Source organism: Salmo trutta, chromosome 34 (assembly GCF_901001165.1).
Source record: "Salmo trutta chromosome 34, fSalTru1.1, whole genome shotgun sequence".
NCBI lineage: Eukaryota > Metazoa > Chordata > Actinopteri > Salmoniformes > Salmonidae > Salmo > Salmo trutta.
In genome coordinates, this window is record NC_042990.1 from 17232903 (window position 1) to 17259852 (window position 26950).

At 47.6% G+C, this 26950-nt stretch overlaps 1 pseudogene; it reads left to right on the plus strand.

The window, feature by feature from the left end:
• The first annotated feature begins 2883 nt into the window (after positions 1-2883).
• Positions 2884-22747, plus strand: LOC115173719 (PQ-loop repeat-containing protein 1-like; annotated as a pseudogene).
• The last annotated feature ends 4203 nt before the right edge of the window (positions 22748-26950 follow it).

Here is a 26950-nt window from a genome sequence, read left to right on the forward strand (position 1 = left end):
CGCTATACAGATAAGAAACTGTCAATTCATTTGTGGCTTTTGAGTTGGATTCGGACATCCTGATTCAGCTGTGGTTTCAAAGTCAATGGGATTTGTCTATGAAGTTGTGCGTCCCTGTCCCTGCGCGTCATTCTTGGCAACATTGTTTCAACTGAAATGCACAGCCGGGAGTTAAACATTCCTTTGGGAGACCTTTACTAAAGAGTGTGTGTGTAGTCTCCATCAAATCTATAGAGTGTGTACCTTTTCATAAATCATTAAGTAGGCTAACAATCAGATGTTTTTCAACAAAAGACATGTCTAATTCAGAAAATTATACTGAACAAAAATATAAACGCAACATGTAAAGTGTTGGTCCCATCTTTCATGAGCTGAAATAAAAGATCATAGAAATGTTTCATACGCACAAAAATAATATTTCTCTAAAATTTTGTGCACAAATGTGTTTACATCCCTGTTATTGCGCGTTTCTCCTTTGCCAAGATAATCAATCCATCCACCTGACAGGTGTGGCATATCAAGAAGCTGATTAAACAGCATGATCATTATATAGGTGCACCTTGTGCTGGGGACAATAAAAGGCCACTCTAAAATGTGCCGTTTTGTCACACAACACAATGCCACAGATGTCTAAGGGAGCTTGGAATTGGCATGCTGACCGCAGAAATGTCCACCAGAGCTGTTGCCAGAGATCACATGTAACCACGCCAGTCCAGGACCTCCTCAACCGGCTTCTTCACCTGCTACTTCACCATGACTGCACCCTTGTTCAGTCAGGTGAAGTCCATAGATTACGGCCTATTTATTTCAATTGACTGATTTCCTATGAACTGTAACTCAGTAAAACCGTTAAAATTGTTGCATGTTGCATTTGTATTTTTGTTCAGTATAGTTAATGCATTGTGGCCTACTAGGCATGGTTATACAGCACAGAATGGTTGGTAGTCAAACTGAAACCAAGTTTAAGAAGAATGGACTACAGAACGGTAGACTCAACTAACTTTTTTGTTTCAGTCTCCATTTTAAACACCAATTCATTTCTGTTGCTGACTTTTCTGACCTTTACCAAGATGTTCCAGCTTTGTGATGAGTGATGACCTTTAGGAATTTCTCTCATGACACCAAGTTAAAACCCTTAGGTGCACCTCTCTGTGTTGATCTCAATGGATATTTCAGATCCTTTGGGACTCTCCATGCCAGTTTTTTATATAAGAGACCATCCATTTAGAATGTTATTCTCTGACAGATGACAGTCATCCACCATTATGTAAACTCAGCAAAGCTTCTTAATCCGGGCTCACTGCAATCATCCCTTATTCTCATCATGAAAATTATGTAAGGAAAGTACAAATAAATAAATATAGGCCAATGTACAACGTCTCAAAATAGGACAAGTACAATAGGCTACACATATGCTAAGAAGTCGATATCCCCTTCCAAATTAATTCTGTCTAGGACAATGAAACCAAACTCAGATATTGGAAAAACAGGGAGTGACGATCTTGACGTACAAGGAAGCGCTGCTCGAGCTTTCGGTTTGTAGCTCGGGGAGAGAGGCGGTGGACGCAGGTGTTTTAGCACTTTCGGGTCAATTCATGCTCTCTCGATTTTAGCTGGAATGATATTTTCCAGATAAAAGGGATTTGTTTGTAAATAACAGTCATGTGCTGCATGGATTCCTGCTGCCGTCCAGTTCAAACTACAAACCCATCCAGAGCACTGGGGGATTTGAGTCGCTTCGACTAGCCTAGGGACAACTGGAAAGGACATTTCGAGCGTCGACTATTTTAGTTTTCTTTACAAATCGCGATAAAGCCAGTAAATTGAAGCTGCTTTTAAATAATACCGCATTCATTTGATTGGTCGACCGACCTGCTGTAAGTTTGAGTTCTCCGGCCGACGATGTGCTCAATTGTAACATTCAACTTGTTACATTGTGCTATTCTAACCTCTCATATATTTACAGTTGTATCAGTAGCGCCACGGGAATGTTTACTGATATATGATCAACTCGCCATTTCAACTCTGTATTTCTGCTAAGGTAGACCCTCAGGATGTTACGCTAAACTGTTCAATAGAACATCATTGATGGACATCGTTCTTCCTGCTTTACATCCGGTTTGAAAGAAGGGACTTTTTTTCAATGTCAGGGACGCATCATTATGTCCCCTTCACTGGTTATTGATCCAGTAGTTGACTGTAAATAAGCATCCAAAGGCACCACTCTATCCACATTCTCTGACTCGGCTACACCACTTTATTGAAAGGCAAGTGCAGTTCACTAGAACTTTGCACAGCCCTTTGGCACTTTCCATGTTTTGCTGTGCCCTGGTAGACTAGATAACAGAGAGAGAACATGGAAGATGAGATGTTTGAGCAGCTCATGTATGTCCTGAACCAACTGGTGACATGGATCACTGCGGGGGCCATGGTGTTTGGTGGAGTGGTACCTTACATCCCCCAGTACAGGGACATCAGACAGACACAGAAAGCAGAGGGATTCTCGTCCTACTGGTGGCTAACATTCTAGTATACTGTTCAGGTAAGTTTTGCCACAGGTGTGGTACACTTGTTGCATATTATTCCAAATGTGCATTGATGCATGTGAAGGCTGTAGACTAAGTGCATTTTAAAGAACAGACAGACGTCAACTATTTGGCCCTTCAGAATTTACAGCCTCTCACTGAATAGTCATATTAGTTTGAATAGCACAGTTCTGATTTGGTGTCAACAAATGCCTATTGTCTCCAAGCAGAACATTATTACTGCCCTTGAGCCTGACTACTCCCTCCCTCCCTCCCTCTCTCCCTCCCTCCCTCCCGGTCTTCTCTTTCCAGGTTTGGGCGCTACTTTGAGACGCCACTCCTGTGGCAGAGCATCGTCATGATCGCCACCATGTTGATCATGCTCGACCTGTGTACCGACGTCCGCGTGGCCACCGAACCCCAGACTAAGCGACGTTCATTCCCAGGTCAGTCTCCTCCTCCCTGGCCTGGCCCTACTCACCTCTTCACACGTGTCTTTAACCTCCCGGTTCCTAGCTCCTCTTTGGGGCTTTATAATCAGTTTATAACCTCTGTTCGCGTCATGGTGTGAACTACTGATAACGCTTGGTTTTATCACCAACCTGTAGATCAAACATGCATCTGACATGTAGAATAAGCTGGGTGTTTGTCTCTGTGAGTGTGTGTGCAGTTAGATTTAAGTGGTTTGTTTAAGCAGTAAAACATATGTCACATGTTGGCTCTTCATGACGTTTTCTATCTGCAATGTTTGAAGCCATTGGCCTACTGAACGTGGCCTTGTACTGTACACCTCTAGTTCGTCTTTGTAATAGGAATTTGCAGGTGAACAAAAGAGAAGAGCAGTCGCAGATAAAGTCAATAAAAAAATCGATCCACTTTATTAGAAGTTTGCGAAATGGAGAACAGTATCCCGCACAGGAGCAGAGAAATATCTAACTGTCCTCTTGGAGACGGGCCCTTAATATCCTAATCAGACAGCACCACATGTTCTGTAAACACCAGCCCGAGAGGCTTGGAGGAAAACAAAAAGGCATTGATTTGTTAGCTGCTGCAGAATCACAGTGTCACAGAATGCAGTGATAATCAGTGTGTCCTCGGGCCCTTGCACCTCCAGTCTGGTGTCAAATACAATCAACAGAGAGATGAGAACAGAATACTCACACTGATGAAGCAGGGGGCTGTCAGTGTTTTGACCCCTAGTTGCTCCACACTTTCCCGAACCATCTTGCTGTTCAATGTGTAAATGGATGTTTTTTCTTTCTATTGTATTGCTGTGTGTTTTATGTTGTAAATGTGTCTGCAACTTTGTGTGCTGCTATTTTCGGCCAGGTCTCTCTTGTAAAATAGATTGTTAATCTCAATGAGACTAATCTGGTGAAAAATCAAATTCACCCGCACCTTGCACAAACAGAACACTGGTAGATTCATGTGTATTACAGAAAGGGAAGATATAAAATGCTAAACATTAACATTCTTCATCTTAAATAATGCCATTAGTCATAATAACAGGATGTTGATCATCTGTTGCGGAACTAGAGGGCGCTGGCTGCTGTATCTGGTTCATAACGCCCTCCCTCAGCCTGTTGGCTATATACACTGACTGACTGACCTACACCTGTGTTTCTCTGCCAAAGCAATATTAGAACATTAAACGCTCAGTGCTGCACTCATGGGGCCTCAATCCAGAGTTTGGTAACCAATCAAGTTGGCAGGATCATGGGAGGTGGGTCAGTTGGTTTGAGATCAGTCGAACTCTTAAACAAACGTAGAGGTTTCAACTCTGTCAGACGTAAAACAAATGTTGAAGTTTCAACTCTGGTCAACAGCTGAGGTTTCTACTTTGTCCGACCCAAACGTTGAGGTTTCAACTCTGACTTAAAACAAACGTTGAGGTTTCAACTCTGTCCGACCCAAACGTTGAGGTTTCAACTCTGTCAGATCCAAACGTTGAGGTTTCAACTCTGTTAATTCCTACAGGGAAGTTATGGGGGTTGTCCTTTTGAAATCACTAACCATATGGCAAGAAGAAACCTCTCCTCACTTGACACTGTGGGTCAGTTCTGGTCTGTAGCACAAGGTGAAACCAAGCTCTCTTTAGGGAAACCGAGCTCTCTATAGGGAAACCGAGCTCTCTTTAGAGAAACCGAGCTCTCTTTAGGGAAACCGAGCTCTCTTTAGGGAAACCGAGCTCTCTTTAGGGAAACCGAGCTCTCTTTAGGGAAACCGAGCTCTCTATAGGGAAACCGAGCTCTCTATAGGGAAACCGAGCTCTCTATAGGGAAACCGAGCTCTCTTTAGAGAAACCGAGCTCTCTTTAGGGAAACCGAGCTCTCTTTAGGGAAACCGAGCTCTCTTTAGGGAAACCGAGCTCTCTTTAGGGAAACCGAGCTCTCTATAGGGAAACCGAGCTCTCTATAGGGAAACCGAGCTCTCTATAGGGAAACCGAGCTCTCTATAGGGAAACCGAGCTCTCTTTAGGGAAACCGAGCTCTCTTTAGGGAAACCGAGCTCTCTATAGGGAAACCGAGCTCTCTATAGGGAAACCGAGCTCTCTATAGGGAAACCGAGCTCTCTATAGGGAAACCGAGCTCTCTTTAGGGAAACCGAGCTCTCTTTAGGGAAACCGAGCTCTCTTTTCTCCCTTTCCTCATATTTTGTTTTGTCTGTAGTAACAGTCACTTAGGAGGAGATCAAAGTCCCTAAGAAGTTCTTTCTGGGTCGGTATCGTCTGTTTCTCTCTGCCATCCAGTCATTCATCTGCCTTCCTCCTTAATCTCGCTCTCTCTGTTCTTACCACATGGTCTTGTGTGGCACTCCCTCTGTTATTGCTCCGTTTACAGTACTAACTGCCGCTAACTCATCAGCATCATCCTGCATTAACCTGGCATGCATCCTCCTGCATTAACCTGGCATGCATCCTCCTGCATTAACCTGGCATGCACCCTCCTGCATTAACCTGGCATGCACCCTCCTGCATTAACCTGGCATGCATCCTCCTGCATTAACCTGGCATGCACCCTCCTGCATTAACCTGGCATGCATCCTCCTGCATTAACCTGGCATGCATCCTCCTGCATTAACCTGGCATGCATCCTCCTACATCGCATGTGATCCTTCCTTGTCACATCTCCATTTGTGATTCATAAAGAACCAATATAGTTGTTATAGTGTTCGCATGGAAGTTCACAATAGCTTGAAGTGTGTTGGTGTGTAAAACGCTTTTATGCCTCTGATTTTAGTTTACTATAGCATGCGTATATGTATTGCAGTGATTGTTCATGGAAATCGAATTTTGCTTCAGTTCGTTGAGATGTCTGATTGTGATGAACATTAACATGCATGCATTCTAGACTCGTATATATTGATTAGCCATATGTATTAAGACTGATTGTTGCTGTTTACTTAATGTTATTGACCTTGAGAGACTAACTGCTTGGCTATTTTGTGGCTAGAGAAGTCATGACTTGACTGTTTCTTGGTTTGAAATGAACTATGCTCAGTGTTTTTTGTTGTTGTTGATAGCGTTACAACAACAATTGTATTAAATGCTGCATGTGAAAGCTAATGTGCACTACCCACGGCCTCTCCTCTGTGGTCCTGTCTGGTAAAACAGCAATGATGATGACTTGGATTCACACCAGCTTGCTGAAGAGGCACAAACAACTCCGATGGGACAGTTTATGAGACTGTAGTCTTCCTTACTCTGTCCTTGTTATTCTACCTCTATCTTTGCCCTTTGTTTCAACTCCCTCTTGTTACTGCACTGCTCCCTCACTCAGGCAGCTGAGAGGGGCGGAGGACCAGCTGCTATAATGTTGAGACAATGGAGTCTCACAACCTTTCAATCCATCAATTGTGCCTGTTTCATTGTGCTGAGAACTGTGTTCATGTGAGTAGCCCATCATAAATATGGATTTACTAACAATGGATCTCAATGTTGTGTTTAGTTCTAGTTAACACTGCTGCTTTGTACTTGGGGAGCAGTTGCTATCCTCTGTGTGAACAGTAGGTGGTGCTGGGAAATAACTAATGCCCACAGAGCCTGTGAAGATGCAGTAATGCTCTGTGTTGTATATTGGCCAGAGTCCTCACTGACAGTGATGTAATTTACCTTCTCAGAACTGCTATCCATCACGCTTTATTGGGTTCACTCGTCTTCTCTCTTTGATTGATTGTGCATTGTAGAATCCAATGATAGTGGCAGAGAAAGCTGCAGACTGTCTGAGATATTAATTTCAGCAATCCCAAATGATTTTTCACCCTTTATTCAGCCTCTGTGTTCAGAGTTGTGTGTTTGTGTGATTGGGAACTAGGAGTTGATTGGCGGAGTTGCTGCCAACTTCTTACAACTTATCAAATTGTTTCCACCCAGCATGATGTTGTTCTACAGCTTAACTCCAGTGGTATGGTAAGCTGACTTTCTTCTCATCGCAGTAGAAAACGCTTCATTCTGACTTCAACTTACCTCGTCAAAAGGGGATCCCGAGTGCGCAGCGGTCTAAGGCACTGCGTCGAAGTCCTAGAGGTGTCCCGGGCTGTATCACAACGGGCCGTGATCGGGAGTCCCATATGGTGGCCCACAATTGGCCCAGCGTTATCCGGGTTAGGGGAGGGGTTGGCCTTCCATTGTAAATAAGAATTAGTTCTTCACTGACTTGGCTGGTTTAATAAATAAACACATTTTAATAGCTGCCGTTTCGTGTGCCACATGATCATGTTTCTGGACTGTACATGAAGCAGTTGGCCCTTGGCATTGGAACCAGAGTTTAGTTGGCACGTTTCTTGGCAGTGGAGCTGGAACCAGAGCCAGGCTGTGTTCTCCTTGGCCTCTGCCTGGCTTTGGCATGCCCAGGGCTGGATCTGGAGCTCAGCCTCTCTGCTTTCCGGGCTCTCTGTCTCCCAGACCTTCTTCCTCTTCTCTGGTTCTGCCTCTCTCTTTGCCCCTGCCTCTACCTCCTTGGCCTGTGCGGCCTCTCTCAGCCGTCTTCCTGGCCTCTCGCAGTCTCTCTGGCAATCCATCACCTCTCTCTGCCAACCTTAGCATTGACAGAACTGTTGCTTGTCTGTCTGCTATACACGTATGGGTCTGTTCATCTATTGATTAATCCAGGAGGTGATATGAAGGAGAGGCATGTTGTAATCCACTATTGATGAGAGAGGAAAGAGGAATTCCTCAGCCAACAACTCTCTGGCGAACTTCCTAAAGGGCGATTGTCCCAATGTAGTTTGGGAGTAACAGATAGTTCTGACGTCTCCTTATCTTTTTATCTTCACCTGCTTTCACTGAAGTTTGTAAATGTGAGTGTCAAACTGAGACAGACGAAACAGTATTCTGACACATTACATGAAGTGTAATGCGGACCCGTTGAACCAGTATATTTCTGTATATTCCTAACGTTGTTGTGTGTGTTCTGTGCTTGTATTGAACTGTTTGTTCTCTGTTCGTACTGTGGTGTACAGAGCTGGCTTCCCTCTGTGGCTCTCTCTCCAGGCTCCATTATCATGGCAGGTTGTCCAATCAAAAACGATTATGTCCCAATCACTCTGGAGAAGTGCATTAAGCTCCCTGTGAGTTCAAACCAAGAGCAAACTCTTTCCTCCCTCCCTGCGTCAGTGGACTGTTTGTTAGTTTGGAACCTGTTCTGGGTTAAATTGGCTGTGAATTTAGGGTAACGACTTCACAAGACAATTATGTCTCTGTCTCCGCCCCTGTCATTTGGTACTGTGTGTTTGTGTATCGTGCACGCAAGCATGCATACTGTACCCTAGATCTCAGCGTATCTGTTGTTAAATCCTCAAGGTAGATATGGTAGTTCTGGTATTATGAAGTTAGTGACTGGTTATGATAGGATCGTAATCTGGTTTATGAGACGGCTATCAGGCCGAAGGGAAGCATGACTTTAAACAGATGATTCAGATTGAGAGAGCACGCCGTTTAGGTGTATAAATCAACCTACGGATTACCTACCCAGGTGGAAGTCAAACGTATCAAGCTGCTCAAATGGCGGTCTAGTTTAGATCATCTTTCTCAGCTTTGTTGTAGTGTTCTGCAGATCCAGGGATGGGCTACATTTTGTTTCACTCTGCGTCAAAATTCTAATTCAAATCACATGCTATTGTTTGTCTTCTATTCTGTTCCCTTTTAGGATGTCTTTGTTGACAGTTGGACCAGCGAATAGGAGCATTGAGCAGTATTTGGCACTACCAGAGATGTGAGGGGAGTTGGTTATTAGACCTGTGTACTGGTAAAGGGACAGTCGGGGAGGACAGGGACAGTCGGGGAGGACAGGGACAGTCGGGGGAGGACGGGGACAGTCGGGGGAGGACGGGGACAATCGGGGGAGGACGGGGACAGTCGGGGGAGGACGGGGAGAGTCGGGGGAGGACGGGGACAGTCGGGGGAGGACGGGGAGAGTCGGGGGAGGACGGGGACAGTCGGGGGAGGACAGGGAGAGTCGGGGAGGACAGGGACAGTCGGGGAGGACAGGGACAGTCGGGGAGGACAGGGACAGTCGGGGCATTGAGAAAAGTCTACGTATATAATCTTCTCTGATGCTTATTAGTCATCAGTCTCTCCTGTATGGTGTGATTCATGGGAACCATTCAGATTCACGTCCTACTCTCCTCACACACCTCGCTTTGACTTAGCCCCAAAAAGCAGGTTCTTTTTTTTTTCTAGACCATTTTTTTAGGTAGCTATTTTCCCAGCATGATTATGGACTATGAATTACTTGATTGACAACATGTGATTATGGGAAGTATAGACCTGGCAGGCTAAACGACACCCTCTAACTAATGTCCTGGGGAGATAAACTACTGCAAAACAATATCTAGCTCTGGCACATGCCTGCCTGCTTACACATTTACCATTGTTCAGTGAGCAGAAAGGGTGTGTGTGTGTGTGCGTGTTGTGCACGGGCAGCAGGGGGTACATGAAGCCAGCTCTCTCCCCCACACTGTCCCCGTGGTGGGGACAACACACACACACACACACACACACACACACACACACACACACACAGTGGCACCGTGTCAGAGAAAACAGAGGGATGAGAGGAGGAGGGGAACGAGAGCACCCCAGGGTAGATGAGTGGCACAGTTGGGTGTCGCACGCTAAGGTACAGCTGTTAACACCTGAAACAATTCTCTTCTACCACTACAATAAGCCATTTCCCTTTTAATTTCTCTCACGTTGGGAACCAGGAACTGTATTTATGGAAGGAACATTTCTGTTCTGTGGCGTGTCTACGGAGGATGGGTTTTAGTACTCTATGTTTAGTACTCTATGTTATCCCCAGTACACTCATCTCTGGGCATACATTTCCTTTTAGATCCTGTTCGAACAGGTCAGACTGCTAGCATGACCCTGATTGGGTGATTTTTGAGTTGCAGACATGATCGATCACGCACCGCCTGACTCTCACATACACACATATACACCTGTCTGCCATGCGCATTAGTCAGAAATCCCATCTAAATCACCGTTTATCGTCAGTATTTCAATAAAATGCGTTCAATTGAAATGTCAAACCTAGCAATTGTTCCACTTTAGAACGCAACCAGGCTCAGTAAGTCGGCAGGACGGGTAATGTAAGGTGTCGTACCTCTTCGTGTGTGTCAGAAGGCAATGTGATTATGGAAAAGGGTAGGAAACCAAATCAACCATGTCATTTTAGATGAAAGGGGGATATCTAGTCAGTTGTACAACTGAACGCGTTCACCTGAAATGTGTCCCCTGCATTTAACCCAACCCCTCTGAATCAGAGAGGTGCAAACTGTATGAGTCTGTTCAAATTGCTCACTTTTATTTAGTTTAGGTGTGTTGTAGTCGGAATATCAAGGAGCTTGTCTTTTAGAGCAGTAGAATCTCATTTCATCATTGAGGTAGAGGGTTGTAAAAAATCCTATTGAAGATACTGCACAGTGGATTCCCCCCCTCTCTCCACCTCTCCCCCCCCCCCGTTCAGCGACAACTTCATTTCCTCAGTGTATTCTTCTCTCCTCTAACGTTGTTTAGAGCAGGGTCAGGGTCCGAGAAATATTAAAATGTGTTAGGTGCAGCTCAGTGTTGACCTCCCAGATATAATGGCAGGGAAGGCCTCAATAAAGACAATAACGTATGACATTTTGACATAGCATAATCCTCAGCACACCAAACAAGGATGCGTCCTCATCGCTAACCTTCTTATCCGTTCACGGATCGTGTTTACGGTTGTTTTTGGGTACTCGTATAGGTTGGGGGTGAAAGGTTGAGGCAGCACAATGTGTTGTGGTGGTGCCAGTCTCCGAGCTGAGATGTCACTATAGATTCTATTGGAGGCCTGCAGTTGTATAATCTTCATGTTGTATTCATGACTTAAACTGAACTTTGTCAGTGTTTTTGTTGTTTATTCCCCCGATGAAAAGGGAACAAAGCAAAAACGAACTTAAGGAAACATTTGGTGAGGCAGAAACATTTTAGAGTAAATCATTCAGGGTTTCCCAAATGTATTCCAAATGCATTTTCCATGCAGCTATGTGTCCTTGTCTCACGTCACAATGCTTTTATTATGATCTTCTCAAGCCAGTGTATTATTATGGCGATAAAAAGGGTAAGAACTGTTAGTTTTAACACTGTTCGTAGTGTATTACTTGTCTCCTCTCTGCACGTGTCTGTCTGCCTCAGACTTTGAATGGAGCCGTTCACCCTGCTGGTGGCCTACATCACCTACCTGCTGCTGGACTCCTCTGTGTTCATAGAGACCCTGGGCTTCCTAGCTGTCTTCACTGATGCCATGCTGGGGACGCCGCAGCTCTACTGTAACTACCAGAACAAGAGTTCTGAGGGGACGAGGTGAGGACGAAACACACACTACAGCCGCCATTCAGTTGTCTTCCCTTTCTCTCACTTGATATTCACTGTCTTTCATCCCATCTCTTGCTTCCTTACTCTTCATATCCCAGCTGCTGAGCTTCAGTGGTTAGTTTAAGCAATAAGGCCCGAGGAGGTGTGGTATATAGCCAATATACCACGGCTAAGGGCTGTTCTTATGCGCAAAGCGGAGTGCTTAGACACAGCCCTTAGCCGTGGTATATTGGCCATATATCACAAACCCCAGAGGTGCCTTATTTCTTAAATAAACTGGTTACCAACGTAATTGGAGCAGTGAAAATAAATGTTTTGTCATACCTATGGTATACGGTCTGATATACCACAGCTTTCAGCCAATCAGCATTCAGGGCTCGAACCACCCAGTTTATAATATGAGATCTATTGCTTCAAACTGGTCTTTTCATTTTAATTTGCAGACCTGTGTATAAATTCTCTCTTATTTATGGAACACTTAAACACTTGGGTATGTAATTCACAGACCCGCCTGGTACTGAATTTAGTTCATTCAGTGAAAGGATTTTCTACTAGAAGTGAAGATATTGTTTGGTTTATATGATTTAAACTGATTACTTTGTTTTGAACAGGAAGCCTCCTTAGATGTGTCTTTAATTTAACAACTTATTGGCTTTTTACTGCCTTCATTCCCCCAGCGATTAAATCCTGAGGCAGGATTCACACTGAGACAATTAAATACATTTAAAACATGAACCTTCATTGTTAATGCTCCATTCTTATGCTGTCATCATAATGATTATGAAGATGTTCAATAATGCAAGCTTTAGTGCCGTTGCTGTCATCATCGTTTAGTTTTGTGGATCTGTTCCCCGAGTTCTTATTGTGAGTCATGCAGTAGTGACTAGTCATGACCAACACACACTCACACATGTACACCTATATACACACACACACACACACACACACACACACACGTACACACACAATTTAAATAGTCTCTGAATGATCACGCATCAGACTAATGTGGGCGAAATAATATATCACAAAAACTAGAAAGATTGAGTGGCTCGTTACCATATTGATGATTCAAGGACACATAATAAGAAATAGACCTTTTATAAAAGAATCGGTGGCTTAAGCCAAACCTCAGAACATGCCATGCCAGTCAGGTCCAGAGATGGTTAATGACAACAGGACTGCATCCCAAATTGCACCCTATTCCCTATATAGTGCACTACTTTTGACCAGGGCTCATTAGGGAAAAGGGTGCCATTTGTGACAACTGATGCTAATGATGCTATAGGCATGCATCTGCTTTTCCATCACTACCTGTCAGAGCCAGGCGCAAGACCCCTCTAGCAGACAGTTACCAAACAGATCATTACTACAACACAAAGAGGAGGGCGACTGGGGGCCATGGGTGACCAAACATGGCTGCTATAATGGTGGATGTTGGCTGAGGGAAGAGATGATAGGGGAGGCTGGTCTACAGGAAGTGAATGCTGATCTGTCTTGTCATGATTTGATGGGAAATTAAGTTCAAACTTGATGTAAATATAGTCCTCCATTTCTATAGCTACAGTACAGCTTCAAATCATGTATTTACTTCAACGATGTCAAGTCAACCCCATTTATGTTGTGTGTGTGTGCACACACCTGTGCCAGGCTCTGTGTCTGTGCCTGGCTCTGTGTCTGTGCCTGGCTCTGTGTCTGTGCCTGGCTCTGTGTCTGTGCCTGGCTCTGTGTCTGTGCCTGGCTCTGTGCCTGGCTCCGTGTCTGTGCCTGGCCCCGTGTCTGTGCCTGGCCCCGTGTCTGCCCCGTATCTGTGCCTGGCCCCATGTCTGTGCCTGGCCCCGTGTCTGTGCCTGGCCCCGTGTCTGTGCCTGGCCCCGTGTCTGTGCCTGGCCCCGTGTCTGTGCCTGGCCCCGTGTCCTGTCCCCAGTACAAACAGACTCCGTGAAGAGCAGATCTCAGTGTGACGTTATCTGCTCAGCAGTGGCTCTGCCTGTTCTGTCCTGCTCCCTCTCTCTCTCTCTCTCTGCCTGTTCTGTCCTGCTCCCTCTCTCTCTCTGCCTGTTTTGTCCTGCTCCCTCTCTCTCTCTCTGCCTGCTCTGCTCTGTTAGGTGTCTGTACTTCGTCCGCCTCCTCTCTCTCCCGCTGTTTTGTACCTGTTCAGCCAGTTTATGGGCCGGGGTTTATGGTAGGCTGTTGCTAGGTTACTTTACCTTTGCACTCCGTCCTGTATTTGTTTTAAGGGGATGAATGAGAGTTCTGATTAGCTGAACGACCTCGAGGAGGAAATGTTTGTTTTAAAGCTCCATTGTCAAACTAAGCTCCAAGGTCAAAACAAGCTCCATGGTCTAAGACAATGAATGAATTTGAGGCTTAACTACAGGGCTGTTTGAAGATGAAACTCTGTTCCACAGTAAATTACGAAACACATAATGATAATCCTGCTGCATGTATCCCCTGTGGTCACTTTAGATGAGAGGTATTATGTTGTGAATATTTCCTGGTGTGGTGATTTAGCGTGGGGTTGGTTTGACCAGTGGTTTTGGAGACAGATGTGTGTATGGCTGCACCTCTCAGCCTCTCTGTGTGTAGAATTGATGGCACTTTGTTCTAGGTGTGCTGGCATAACGCCAGTCTCCAGCGGTGTGTGGGTGTGCATGCGTCTGTGTGTAGCAGGGCAGCAATGATCACAAACCGATGGGAGAAGTCAAACTGATGATGTTAATGTCTATGAGTAGAACAGAGTGTGTTTTGGTGTTATGTTGAGAGACTGGTCCAGACTGGGGTGTGGGAAGTGAGGCGGGGGAGACTGGGGTGTGGGGGAGCGAGGCGGGGGAGACTGGGGTGTGGGGGAGCGAGGCGGGGGAGACTGGGGTGTGGGGGAGCGAGGCGGGGGAGACTGGGGTGTGGGGGAGCGAGGCGGGGGAGACTGGGGTGTGGGGGAGCGAGGCGGGGGAGACTGGGGTGTGGGGGAGCGAGGCGGGGGAGACTGGGGTGTGGGGGAGCGAGGCGGGGGAGACTGGGGTGTGGGGGAGCGAGGCGGGGGAGACTGGGGTGTGGGGGAGCGAGGCGGGGGAGACTGGGGTGTGGGGGAGCGAGGCGGGGGAGACGGGTGTGGGGGAGCGAGGCGGTGGAGACTGGGGTGTGGGGGAGCGAGGCGGTGGAGACTGGGGTGTGGGGGAGCGAGGCGGGGGAGACGGGTGTGGGGGAGCGAGGCGGTGGAGACTGGGGTGTGGGGGAGCGAGGTGGTGGAGACTGGGGTGTGGGGAGCGAGGGCGGGGGAGACTGGGGTGGGGGGGAGCGAGGCGGGGGAGACTGGGGTGCGAGGCGGTGGAGACTGGGGTGGGGGGGGAGCGAGGCGGTGGAGACTGGGGTGTGGGGGAGCGAGGCGGGGGAGACTGGGGGGGTGGGTGCACACGGGGGGGGGGTGCAGACGGGGGGGGGGGTGCGAGGTGGTGGAGACTGGGGTGGGGGGGTGCGAGGTGGTGGAGACTGGGGTGGGGGGGTGCGAGGTGGTGGAGACTGGGGTGTGGGGGAGCGAGGCGGGGGAGACTGGGGTTGGGGGTGCGAGGGGGGGGGGGGTGCGAGGTGGTGGAGACTGGGGTGTGGGGGAGCGAGGTGGTGGAGACTGGGGTGTGGGGGAGCGAGGCGGGGGAGACTGGGGTGGGGGGGTGCGAGGGGTGGGGGGGTGCGAGGTGGTGGAGACTGGGGTGTGGGGGAGCGAGGCGGGGGAGACTGGGGTGGGGGGGTGCGAGGTGGTGGAGACTGGGGTGTGGGGGAGCGAGGTGGTGGAGACTGGGGTGTGGGGGAGCGAGGCGGGGGAGACTGGGGTGGGGGGGTGCGAGGTGGTGGAGACGGGGGGGGGAGCAAGGCGGGGGAGACTGGGGTGGGGGGGGAGCGAGGCGGTGGAGACTGGGGTGTGGGGGTGCGAGGTGGTGGAGACTGGGGTGTGGGGGAGCGAGGCGGGGGAGACTGGGGGGGTGGGTGCAGACGGGGGGGGGGGGTGCAGACGGGGGGGGTGCGAGGTGGTGGAGACTGGGGTGGGGGGGTGCGAGGTGGTGGAGACTGGGGTGGGGGGGTGCGAGGTGGTGGAGACTGGGGTGGGGGGGGAGCGAGGCGGGGGAGACTGGGGTGCGAGGCGGTGGAGACTGGGGTGTGGGGGAGCGAGGCGGGGGAGACTGGGGTGGGGGGGGGAGCGAGGCGGTGGAGACTGGGGTGTGGGGGAGCGAGGCGGGGGAGACTGGGGGGGTGGGTGCAGACGGGGGGGGGGGGGTGCAGACGGGGGGGGGGTGCGAGGTGGTGGAGACTGGGGTGGGGGGGTGCGAGGTGGTGGAGACTGGGGGGGGGGGGTGCGAGGTGGTGGAGACTGGGGTGTGGGGGAGCGAGGCGGGGGAGACTGGGGTTGGGGGTGCGAGGGGTGGGGGGGTGCGAGGTGGTGGAGACTGGGGTGTGGGGGAGCGAGGTGGTGGAGACTGGGGTGTGGGGGAGCGAGGCGGGCGAGGCGGGGGAGACTGGGGTGGGGGGGTGCGAGGGGTGGGGGGGTGCGAGGTGGTGGAGACTGGGGTGTGGGGGAGCGAGGCGGGGGAGACTGGGGTGGGGGGGTGCGAGGTGGTGGAGACTGGGGTGTGGGGGAGCGAGGTGGTGGAGACTGGGGTGTGGGGGAGCGAGGCGGGGGAGACTGGGGTGGGGGGGGTGCGAGGTGGTGGAGACGGGGGGGGGGGAGCGAGGCGGGGGAGACTGGGGTGGGGGGGGGAGCGAGGCGGTGGAGACTGGGGTGTGGGGGTGCGAGGTGGTGGAGACTGGGGTGTGGGGGAGCGAGGCGGGGGAGACTGGGGGGGTGGGTGCAGACGGGGGGGGGGGGGTGCAGACGGGGGGGGTGCGAGGTGGTGGAGACTGGGGTGGGGGGGTGCGAGGTGGTGGAGACTGGGGTGGGGGGGGGCGAGGTGGTGGAGACTGGGGTGTGGGGGAGCGAGGCGGGGGAGACTGGGGTGGGGGGTGCGAGGGGTGGGGGGGTGCGAGGTGGTGGAGACTGGGGTGTGGGGGAGCGAGGTGGTGGAGACTGGGGTGTGGGGGAGCGAGGCGGGGGAGACTGGGGTGGGGGGGTGCGAGGGGTGGGGGGGTGCGAGGTGGTGGAGACTGGGGTGTGGGGGAGCGAGGTGGTGGAGACTGGGGTGTGGGGGAGCGAGGCGGGGGAGACTGGGGTGGGGGGGTGCGAGGTGGTGGAGACTGGGGTGTGGGGGAGCGAGGTGGTGGAGACTGGGGTGTGGGGGAGCGAGGCGGGGGAGACTGGGGTGGGGGGGTGCGAGGTGGTGGAGACGGGGGGGGGGGGGCGGTGGAGACTGGGGGGTGGGTGCGAGGTGGTGGAGACTGGGGGGGGGGGGGGAGCGAAGTGGTGGAGACCGGGGGGGAGCGAGGCGGGGGAGACTGGGCTAGGGGGGTGCGAGGTGGTGGAGACCGGGGTGGGGGGAACGAGGCGGTGGAGACTGGGGTGCTGGTGTCTGGGGCCCTGGCCTGAGATAAAGGTAATGAAACATGGAGGGACAGGTTCTGCAGACCACCTACTGACTGACTGCCCTTATAAGTCCTCTCTGTATAAGCTGTTTCACAAGGACAGATGGCACTCTGAGAGACTTCCTTATTTAGCCTGCCGTGTGACTGTTGTTTGACCATTAAATCAATTCAGTATACAAGTCTCTGTCTGCATTCAACAACACTACATCACTACCTTGTCAGACTAGTCTACGACAACTTGTCTAAGCAGACCCCCCCCCCCCCCCCCCCCCCCCCCCTGGCTTTGGACCTGCTGATTACCTGATGAAATGCAGAGCATCTTTCATCCTCCACCACATCCAATACATACAGGCTTATTTTTAAGTGGCTGGGGACTTCTAAAATCATCTCCCAGGCATGTTCTGACTCCGTCCCCGACCTCCCAGCATTCTCTCTGAGTGTGTGTCCCAAATGGCACCCTATTCCCTATATAGATGGGCTTTGGTCAAAAGTAGTGCACTACATAGGGTGCCCTTTGGGACGTAGACAGTCAGCAGGAGGACTGATAAAACCCCTCAAACCTGCTTTCACATCATTACACACTGGGCTGGCCCAAACTGAATGTCAGCACGCTGAGAGAAAATACAGAGATGTTGCTCCTCTTCCCCAGGACTAACAAACTTTGTACCTTGGAGGGAGAGGGGGAGGATGGAGGGAGAGGGGGAGGATGGAGGGAGAGACAGATGCAAGGAGAGGCAGGGAGGGAGAGCGTATGAGTAGATGCAGGGTAAAGTTATTAAAAAGTTTGTTACAACTGAAAGGGCTAAATGGGAGCTAGGTGGAGGGAGGTGAAGATGGCGACATGAATAATGTAGAAGATTTGACAGGTCCCACTCCTCCTCCTCCCCTCATCCTGTAGGTGCTAGCTATTAGACAGCCTGCGATGGGGGCTGTGTTTGGGTTGAGGGGTGAACCTGTACCCTGTAATGAGCCTGAAGATAATTACCTCCAAACCCTTCTGAATATCTGCTGAGTGGCTTCTGCTAGACAATAGTCTTCTTACTTTGAAGCCACCATTGTGGCCTCAATGCATCAAATCTTCATCAATTCATTTCACTTGTATGAATCATTGAACATATTACCTTGCCAATAACATTGATAAAGGGTCAGACAAATTACATTGGGAGAGTGGTACCATATTAGAAGTATTGGCAGTGTAGTCAATACAGGGCGTGGGCGGTATCCAGATTGTCATACCTTCATACCGACCTTGTGCCATACAGGGATATTCTGTAATACTAGCACTGAACACAAGGGGAGCTGTTTTCAAACCCCACTTAAATCCGAAGGTTAGCAATTATTTGATTTAAAGGATCCCCATTAGCCGACGCCAATGGAGACAGCTAGTCTTACTGGGGTCCGACACATAACGACAAAGACTCCAATTTACATTCACTACATGTTAATGTTTTTAAATGTGTGTGTGTGTGTGCATCTATCAGTTACACATACATGTCAATACATACACACAACCAGTAGGGCACATGGGGGAGAGGTGTGCCGCGAGGTGTTGCTTTATTTGTTTTTTGAAACCAGGTTTGCTGTTCACTTGCGCTGTATAAGATGGAATGGAGCTCCATATAATACTGGACGTTTCCTGGAATGCTAACAAGTACATGTAAAATCCCATAGAGAATGCTAACGAGCACATTGTAAACATTTTATACAGTTTCTGACCTAAACTATACTTGTAACTCAAAAATGCTTCTCACGGTTTGCTGCAAACACCAAACAGGAGGGGATCTTCTGCTGTTAACAACCAAATGCTGGATTTTGGAAGAAGCTAACCACTTAGCTAGATAGCTAACTAGCTTGTAAATTATAAAACAAAAGCACATTTTTAGACAATTAAATTGATAGTTCTAAGATATCTAACTGGTAAACATGTAGTTGTGAATTCCATACTGTAACTAGGTCACCTGGTGCATGCTGCACAACAGTGAGTCACTCACACGGTCTTCGTGTTCATCATCATCGTCTGGCATCCAGTTTTGCATTACAGCTCCCAACTGAACTATAGTATAAATCCATTACACTTTGGGATACAAAAGGGGGAAAAACAGCTTCCACTCTTCTGGGAAGGCTTTCCACTAGATGTTGGAACATTGCTGTGGGGACTTGCTTCCATTCAGCCACAAGAGCATTAGTGAGGTCGGGCACTGATGTTGAACAGTTAGTCTAGTCAATACTAGACATTAATGTATGGTTACGGCCCAATCAGTATAATATTCATAGGATGCATATTTGATTTATTATGGATTCATTTATTAGGCCTAGTACTGCATACCATGATGAAATATGGCATCAGTGTATTTGCTTAGGGCAGAAACCCATTCCCTGTAACGCCTAGAAATGTTTTGTCTGAATAATTATTTTTCATTTTAAACGTACACTGCAACCATACAACACCCTACCCAGGTCTTCCCTTGACACCAATTAGATTAGGCTTCCCCCCTCAGCCTCTCCATCTCCCTCACCCTTTAATGAATGCGTTTATATTCAGATTAGCGTTCTATCCGTTGATTTATGAAAACTCCTGTGGTCTACACAGTAATAGAAAGTCCTGACATGTCAGGTTCGGCCCTGGCACTCAGAGCAGAGGTCCCGACTCCAAAATGTCACGACACGACAAAAGGCAGGTTGTATTAAGAAGAGCAGATGAAGGATGCCTCTGCTTTCAGAAAGGAGTGTTGTTGTGGTAGGCAGTTATTGTAAACACTTCTGAAGGCTGAATGCTGTTAGATAACCGTGTTTGTGCCTCAGTCCTAACCTTGTCAGCATTTACCTTCCGTCCTTGTCTTCAGTACGAAGACTGGGGTGAGAAACAAAGAGGAGAGAGGGAGGGTGGAAGAGGAGTAGCTGGGGAGACTCAGTCTATTGTGCTTCATCCATAATCACCAACACTCTGTCAAGGCTTTTCTCGTTTTAAAAACGAACTCTGAGTAGAGTAGAGATCCTGGGAACCCAGCTGTCCATGAGACTTTACATTTACCCATTATAATAAGCAATGCTGTTTTCTTCATCTAAGAAGGGGGTTTTCAAAGCTGGGTTTGTACAGTAGACAACATGCATAGAGAGGCCTCCTGCTGTACCACCCTTCCACTGTAACTATTATTGTTTTACTTCCCTATCCGCTCAGTGACACCGAGAGGAGGGACCACATCTCACCCTAAAGTAGGGCTCTCCAACCCTGTTCCTGGAGAGCTACTGTCCTGTAGGTTTTCACTCCAACCCTGTTCCTGGAGAACTACCTTCCTCTAGGTTTTCACTCCAACCCTGTTCCTGGAGAGCTACCTTCCTGTAGGTTTTCACTCCAACCCTGTTCCTGGAGAGCTACCTTCCTCTAGGTTTTCACTCCAACCCTGTTCCTGGAGAGCTACCTTCCTGTAGGTTTTCACTCCAACCCTGTTCCTGGAGAGCTACTGTCCTGTAGGTTTTCACTCCAACCCTGTTCCTGGAGAGCTACCTTCCTCTAGGTTTTCACTCCAACCCTGTTCCTGGAGAGCTACCTTCCTGTAGGTTTTCACTCCAACCCTGTTCCTGGAGAGCTACTGTCCTGTAGGTTTTCACTCCAACCCTGTTCCTGGAGAGCTACTGTCCTGTAGGTTTTCACTCCAACCCTGTTCCTGGAGAGCTACTGTCCTGTAGGTTTTCACTCCAACACTGTTCCTGGAGAGCTACCTTCCTCTAGGTTTTCACTCCAACCCTGTTCCTGGAGAGCTACTGTCCTGTAGGTTTTCACTCCAACCCTGTTCCTGGAGAGCTACTGTCCTGTAGGTTTTCACTCCAACCCTGTTCCTGGAGAGCTACCTTCCTCTAGGTTTTCACTCCAACCCTGTTCCTGGAGAGCTACCTTCCTGTAGGTTTTCACTCCAACCCTGTTCCTGGAGAGCTACTGTCCTGTAGGTTTTCACTCCAACCCTGTTCCTGGAGAGCTACTGTCCTGTAGGTTTTCACTCCAACCCTGTTCCTGGAGAGCTACTGTCCTGTAGGTTTTCACTCCAACACTGTTCCTGGAGAGCTACCTTCCTCTAGGTTTTCACTCCAACCCTGTTCCTGGAGAGCTACTGTCCTGTAGGTTTTCACTCCAACCCTGTTCCTGGAGAGTTACTGTCCTGTAGGTTTTCACTCCAACCCTGTTCCTGGAGAGCTACTGTCCTGTAGGTTTTCACTCCAACCCTAATCTAGCGCACGTGATTCTAATAATTAGGTGGTTAATAAACTGAATCAGTTAGTTACAACTGTGGTTGGAGTGAAAACCTACAGGAAGGTAGCTCTCCAGGAACAGGGTTGGAGTGAAAACCTACAGGAAGGTAGCTCTCCAGGAACAGGGTTGGAGTGAAAACCTAGAGGAAGGTAGCTCTCCAGGAACAGGGTTGGAGTGAAAACCTACAGGAAGGTAGCTCTCCAGGAACAGGGTTGGAGTGAAAACCTAGAGGAAGGTAGCTCTTCAGGAACAGGGTTGGAGAGCTCTGCCCTAAAGGAACACTCTCGTCACAAACTAAAGTCCAGAAGAGTTGAGGTGGCAAATGAACTTGAAGTAATTCCAGTTATCTTTCCTTTTTAAAAGTTTGTTTTGGAAATAGTGGGTCAGTATCCCCACCTGAAACTGTGTTTGGTCTGTTATTGTGTTAATCTTTTCCCATGATTCCCATGAAGTCTCTTTCTGTCAGGATTAAGGCAGTGTCCGAATGCCTCTAGTTAGTAAGCTCTAAATAGTAAGCTTTTTTGGTATGCGAAAATAGAACATTTTTATAGTGTGACATTTAGAAAATGTAGTACGCTTTAAATGCCAGGATGTCGTACTCGTTTCGACTTTTCATCTAGTAGAAATTACTGCACACTATTAAGGAAGAAAAAACATGTTTTCAGACACACGTGTGTTTGACAACAGCTGATAATCAGTTGATAACTAGATAAGAGGACAGGCTGTAGCAAAACGAACGAATGGCGGGAAACAACGCAATTGCGCATTAGGTGACGCATTCTCAGTATAGACGAGCATGGTCATTTGTTGCTTACAGCGTGCATTTATACTAAACAGTATGTAGTAAATAGTATGTAGTATTATTAGTACACAGTATGTAGTTTTAGTAGATTTTAAGCAAGACACATTTTGGACACAGCCACTGTCTCTAGCTCTGCCAACATTGAAATTCTGTTTATCTCACCCTCTCTGTTCTCTCGCCTCCCTCGCTCCCTGCAGTATAAAGATGGTGATGATGTGGACGATTGGGGACACCTTTAAGACGGGTTACTTCCTGCTGACCGAGGCTCCTGTCCAGTTCTGGACCTGTGGTCTGCTGCAGGTGGGAGTGGACATTTACCATTCTCTTCCAGGTGTACTACTACAGCCGCTACCCGCAGAAACCCATCTCACACAGTGCGTCACACACAACCAGCACCAAGGCACTCTGACACCCCGATCGTTATCAGTCGGTCATGAAGCACACAGTTTCAGTGTAACTTTGCCTGAAGAATTCCTGCTGAATGACACTTATTACGTTTCATTTCAAAACAGATGGGACGTCCAGTTATATGTATGTGTATGTTGTGCGGATGGTTATAGAAATATATCCCTAAGAATGTATCCCTGTATACGAATATACCCAAGCATACATACAAAATCTACATTTAGAATCCGCATTTCATTTAGATAGCTATTTCTTCGGTCTCAGTGGATTGATGCTGGTCAGTTCTCCACTGGTCTGGTCTGTCTGACTCAGGCCTCTTCTGGTCTGGTCTGGTTGGAAGATGACCTGCTGCCGCTTGTTGGAAAATTCACAAGATGAATTCAGCTGGAAGCAATTGAAAACAGCAGTTTTACCAAAAATGAAAAGGCTGTCAGGGCCAGGTTCCTGGGAGCCCAACATGTTTCCTCCAGATGACTCTTAGGAAAAGGTTGAAGACTCAGTGGTTCAGTGGACCACTATGTTGCTGGTATTACTGACAGTAAGGGAGTCAGTGGAGGGAGGGAAGTCTCAACTTGAGGAAATTGTGTGAAACAAATCTATATTACGTTTGTTGTTACTGTTTTCATTTCAATGAGTAGCAACCACGTTGCTAGGCCAGGGAACTGGAAAACCGTTCTGTTCTGTTCAGTTTTTTATTTATTTTTAATGGTAAATAGAAACAACAAAGCATCAGGAAGGACATTAAGTATAAACCTTCTGCCTCTAGCACCATTTATACCTGGTTCTAACATGAATCTTTTGTCCTGATCTTACCAGACAGGTGAAAATATAAATATATATATATATCTCATCTATAGACATACAGTATTTCTGAAAATGTGGGCACAATCAGAATGTGGACAAGATCAAGGATGCATGTTAGCACCAGGTATAAACAAGGCTTCTGAGGACTGTTTGCTAGTCTGTGGACACCTCATCTTTAGTCTCCTCCCCTCCCTGCTCCTCTCAGCCTCAAGCACCTCTAGAAACCTTTTTGTTTAAATGAGATCTTTTTAATTTCTTAATTTATATTTATTTATTCAGCTGTTAAGTGTTTTAGATGTCTGCTTTGGGTGGGAACAGTGGCTGAATCAGGAATCGGTCAAGGGTGGCCAAATCTTACCCTGCCAAGGGCTGGTGTAGGGTTTTGTTCTAGCCAAGCAGTAAGTGTGTCCAGACTCTACCACTTGGTATGTTTGACCATAAGGTAAGTAGAATCTCTCTGGGTGTAGCCAAGACTATACCAGCGCTACAGCTGTTATACTCACCTCTGGACTGCCTTCTAAAATGTAGTTGGTGGTTGCATCCAAAATGACATCCTATTCCTTGTTTATTGCTACTTTTTGACCAAGTAGTGCCGTGTACAGGGAATAGGGTGCCATTTCAGACGCAGATTGAGTTTCACGCTGGATATTGTATTTATTTTTATTTAACTAGGCAAGTCAGTTAAGAACAAATTCTTATTTACAATGACGGCCTACACCAGCCAAACCCGGATGACGCCCAATGGGACTCCCAATCACGGCCGAATGTGCACAGCCTGGATGGTAAACTCTAGCTGGTAAACTTTCTTTTAATCACTGGTGATTTAATATTTGTTTTGTTATCTATCTTTTTATAATCCTGAAATGCCAATATAATCACAAGCCTTGTACACTTGCCCTTTTATCAAGCTCTTTTTCATGATGATGATGATGATGATGGCAGTGCATGTCAAATGGTGACAGTTGTTGTAACTGTATGAAGAAGTTGTGCGCCTAGTGACCTCTGGCTGTGTCTTATCACCAGGGCAAAAATGGCCTCAACACCTCTCACTGTTCCATATGTTTGTCATGTTAAGTTGTATTAGTGGTTATTCAGTTTTAGTTGTTCATGGGTAAAACTGCCAAAGTCTAAAATGTATTACATTGTTTTGTTCCCCTCATCAATTTACACACAATACCCCATAATGACGAAGCAAAACTGGTTTTTAGAAATGTTAGCAAATTTACATAAGTATCCAGACCCTTTAGTCAGTACTTTGTTGAAGCACCTTTGGCAGCGATTACAGTCTTGCGTCTTCTTGGGTATGACGCTACAAGCTTGGCACACCTGTATTTGGGGAGTTTCTCCCACTCTTCTTTGCAAATCCTCTCAAGCTCTGTCAAGTCGGATGGGGAGAATCGCGATACAGCTATTTTCAGGTCTCTTCAGAGATGTTCGATCAGGGTTCAAGTCCGGGCTTTGGCCACTCAAGGACATTGAGACTTGTCCCGAAGCCACTTCTGCATTGTCTTGGCTGTGTGCTTAGGGTTGTTGTCCTGTTGGAAGGTGAACCTTCGCCCCAGTCTGAGGTCCTGAGTGCTCTTCATCAAGGATCTCTCTGTACTTTGCTCCATTTATCTTTCCTTCAATCCTGACTAGTCTCCCAGTCACTGTCGCTGAAAAACATCCCCATAGTGTGATGCTGCCACCACCATGCGTCACCGTAGGGATGGTGCCAGGTTTCCTCCAGATGTGACGCTTGGCATTCAGGCCAAATAGTTCCATCTTGGTTTCAACAGACAAGAGAATCTTGTTTCTCATGGTCTGAGAGTCTTTTAGGTGCCTTTTGGCAAACTCCAAGCGGGCTGTCATATGCCTTTTACTGAGGAGTGGCTTCTGTCTGGCCATTCTTCCATAAAGGCCTAATTGGTGGAATGCTGCAGAGATGGTTTTCCTTCTGGAAGGTTCTCCCATATCCACAGAGGAATTCTGGAGCTCTGTCAGAGTGACCATCAGGTTATTGGTCATCTCCCTGACCAAGGCCCTTCTCCCCGATTCCTTAAGAAGCAGTGCAGCTTTGTTCTTTTGTGTTTCGGAGGACGCATGGCTCTCGACCTTCGCCTCTCCCGTATGGGAGTTGCAGCGATGAGACAAGACTGTAACTACTAATTGGATACCACAAAATTGGGGAGAAAAAAGTTTAAAAAATGATTATAATAATAAGATTGATTAATGAAAACAGGATGCAACTGCTCAATTTCGACTTTGCATAGCAAATGTTCTGAATACTTATGTAAATTAGGTATTTCTGTTTGTTATTTGCAAACATTTATAAAGCCTGTTATCGTTTTGTCATTATGGGGTATTGTGTGGACTGATGAGGAAAAACATTTATTTAATCCATTTTAGAATGAGGCTGTAACGTAACAAAATGGGAAAAATGGAGGGGTCTGAATACTTTCCCGAATTACCTGTAAATCAACCTCACTATGGGCCGTCTTATACTGTTAATTGTTGTCGTTAGCCAGTATGGGGGAATAATGTTAAAAAGCCAATATTCATGAAATCTCTGTGGCGCTGTCATTTAAAGACCAATGTAAAAACGTGTATTATGCTGCTGACGTTTGCATGAAGGGTGTATCTGAAATGACACACTATTCCCTAAATGGTACACTCATTTGTACTAGAGCCCTGGGGAAAAGTAGTGTGCGATACAGGGAATAGGGTACCATTTCTGACGCAGGTCTATTAGCACTGTCCTGACAATACTATTCCATCAACAATGGAGACCTGGTTAGCATCTTCTGTCAGAGGAACTACTGGCTCACCAACCACGGTCCATGTTTGGGCTCCAGGCATGTGGAGGCATGTGGCCTCCACGGCCATCAACAACATACATGGTAATGCACCTTCGCTGTGTCTTCACAACAAGCACTGTGTTGACCACACTATACCAACATTAGTCAAAATAATTTACGTAAAGCGTATTCTAAACAAACAGGAATGTGTCGGCCAGCCGCAGTAGAACTAGTCCAGGGGAAATTATACTCGGTGTCAGTTCCAAATGGCACCCTATTAACTACATACAGTAGTAGTACACTACCTTTGAGCAAAGTCCTATGGGCCCTGGTCATAAGTAGTGCACTGTATAGGATAAGGTGTCCCCTTTGGAAAACTGGGAGGAACAGAAAAGCTGCTGAAGATGCCGCCATGCTTGCCCTCTTAATTTGTATTGTTTTATTTTTTTTAGACACGACGTCAGCGGTGCAAGGGAACATTTTTCCCAGTCGTATCCTGGTATTTACTAAATTACGAGATGTGATCGTAGCATTAGTTCAATCTAATCATAGGACGAATGGACTAATGCTGCGATCACATCTTGTAATTTCGTAAATACCAGCATACGACTGGGAAAAATCCGCTTGAACACCCCTCCAATGCACTGCTGACGTCATTTGTCTACAAAAAAGAGGGCAAGCGTGGTGGCATCTTCAGCAGTTGTAGTTTATGGTAAGAACAAAATACTAATTGTTGATAGACAATGAATTGTCTTAATCTTCCTTTTGATTTAGAAAGTGAACATCTCTGGATATACTTTAAGGGCAAAAAAGAGCAACACCATCACAAGCCTTCTAATGACCTCCATGTGTGATGGTATTCAAATGTAGATGCACCCAACTCGTATTTACGACTAAACAACCGGTAATTACCACCTTCCCAATTGCTTATAAACACAGCATTGTACCGCGCAGTCCTAATTATAAATTCTAGTAAACATGCAAATTAAATGAACTTTTTTTAGGGGAGGAGGATGATTTCAATTAGTGTACAGAACCCAC